Below are 2,718 nucleotides of genomic sequence, written 5' to 3' on the forward strand. Positions count from 1 at the left end.
CTCCATGAAAGGACATTGTTTTACTGAAATACAATCCAATGGGTTAAGAAACAAGTTTTAATGTCATTTGTTTTGTAAATGAAATACTACTGTAATGCATTTTATTGCAACCTTTGTATAAGGAAAAGGGGGGGGGGGTGTCTGTGAAGAAGAAGGAAATGCAAATTCCAGTGTAAAAGTGGGTACAAGTTACTGACACAGACTAAGCAATTTTTATGGGAAGAACAATTTGTGGAAGCTAGCAACTTAAAAATGTGCACTCACTTACTGTTAATGCAATGGTATGTGTTTCTTTGTTGTATTTTTTTAATTGCTCATATCTACAGTGAATGTTCTTTCAAATTTGTGCAATGTAGTCATCTGGCTGAACTTTTTTTTAAACTAGATGTTTTGAAGTAGACACGTACAAAATATTTTTCAAACGAGAGATTTGTGTAAATACACTAATATTTTTGAAAAATACATTAAAATATGTATTTTAAAGTCTTATGATTGGTCTCATTTCTTTCAGAAAAATTGGAGGATGGGAAAAGATCTACCTGAGTAAGATAACTCTTAGAAAAGCTATCACAGTGCTACTGGAGAATCCAAGCAGTATTATGTGTTTGACCTGAAGTTCATGGATGTCAAGACTTCAATTTTCTGTAGTACTTCTCAAGTATTATCTGGTAGCTTGTATAAGAAACAGACAGCTTGTGGCAAAATAAATGAACTGGATCAGCTCTGATGACAGTAATTAGTGTTTTGGGATACACTGCAAACTCAGCAAATTCACAAGTAGGACCTAACAGATTTCCAGGCTTTTATAGTCTGGAGCAACTACAGTTTTGACTCAAATTCCATTTGCTTTCAAATGTTAAACAATAGTTCTTCAAGAATTCATTCTAGAAGGGTTTTCTTTAGCTGTAATGGCTTTCCTACATTAGGGAACTAAGGCTGGGCCTAAACACTCTTCTTTTGTAGACGCGTTGGGAGGCGAACCAAACTGAGACAGCAGTGAGCCTGTGGCACACAACAGCATTATTCTGGGAGACAAATCCTCTGCCAATCAAGGCTTTATGATCCCGGGAGAATGAACCAGCCTCCTTCTGGTAATGGGTTCTCCATCTTTCATCTCGACGTAAGAAATTTTTTACAGTAAGAACAATTATTTACTGGAACAACCCCTCAGGGACACGGTAGAGTCCCCATCACTGGAGGTTTTCAAGATGCGACTGAACAGACTGCTAGATAGCGTCATCTAGGCTCCCTTTCCCATGAAAGGTTGGACCAGGTGATCTTTTGAGGTCCCTTCCAACCTGGGTCCTTCTATGATTCTATGCTTTAACTTGGTGGGTTTAACTACAGAACGCAAACAGATGTTAACATTTGCTAGAACCTGTATTGCGCCCGCTCCCTCTCCCTCCCCAATGAAAACAAAGATTATTTAGCATGTATAGCAGGACTTCTGAGATAAACTGTGCTGCTGTTGAAGAGGAGATGGCAGCTTCCCGAGGGCAGGGGGCTGCTAAAGGAAAATGCCCACCCCCAGAACACCTATGGAAGTTCCTGTCAGAAATGACATTTTAAAACAAATTTTGACATATATTTATTTATTTGCAGTCTATGTCTTCATGATCAGAACACTAATTCTCACTTAGTTCCTTTTTGTGCACTGTTGTAAGCACGTATTGTAGTGGCTAATGCCAGTCTATTAATACCACGTTCACTTCCTTCTACACTAATCTAGTGACCTATTTTATACTGGGGAGCACAATTTTTTAATTGAATATAAGAGGCTAACCTAGCCTTTCCAAAATCTCAGTGATGCAGTAACTTTAGAACTTGCCTTCATGGTAAGGCCTGGGTTTAAACAAAAGAAGCCTGGATCATTAACGGTCCAGTGGGCTCCAGATTACCTTCACCAGGACAAAAACCTCCATTTGCTCTCCATTTAAGAGCAAGAAAAGCAGTGATGAGATATACCACCCGGATTCTAAACATAAAATGTCTGAAAACAACAGGGCTGTTAGCTAAGACTTATAAAATAGTGCAGATACGCTTTGTTAACTGTCATGCAGTTATCTATACATGACACTGTTTGAGTAGTGTCCCGGGGCACTACGGTTTAAGTGATCTTTACAGCTGTCAGGCCATACGCAGGAGAACACAACACTGTTTCTAGAGCAAAAGATGAGGTCAAAGAGCTGCAGAGTGGGACAGCTGATGACTTAATCAATGTGCACAGCAGCTAAATTGAGATGTCACCAAGTACCACGTACAACAGGTTTATGGAAGCAAGTATTCTCCTATAGAACCATCCCTTTCTGCACTTAAGGATGGGTTGGATCATTAAATGTGCCAAAACGAAGCCTCCAGCGTCTCCCTTTGGACACGGCTACGGCTACCTTCCCCGCGGGCGCAGCGCCCGGGCTGCGAGGCCGATGGCGTCCGGGCGGCGCGGCTGTGCCACAGTGCCTGTGTGCTCTGGTCCATAACACTTCCCTCACGGCCCAGGCCCACCAGCGGATGCCATAGGGATATGAAACCGTCTGGCAGACGGCGGTAAAAGTATCCCGCCGAAATGTAATTTCCCTTTCTACAGCAAAATCAGGAAAGAGGAAATTCTTTGTAATCCACGCCAGACGCAAAAATAAAGATGGGCCTTGCCCAGGGGTTGGCAGGGCCTCGGCTGGCCCTCCAGCACCCTCTCGGGCGGCGGTGGCTGGAGCTGAGCGG

The sequence above is a fragment of the Aptenodytes forsteri genome, unplaced genomic scaffold, assembly GCF_000699145.1.
Source record: "Aptenodytes forsteri isolate BGI_AS27 unplaced genomic scaffold, ASM69914v1 Scaffold1, whole genome shotgun sequence".
NCBI classification, from domain to species: Eukaryota; Metazoa; Chordata; class Aves; order Sphenisciformes; family Spheniscidae; genus Aptenodytes; species Aptenodytes forsteri.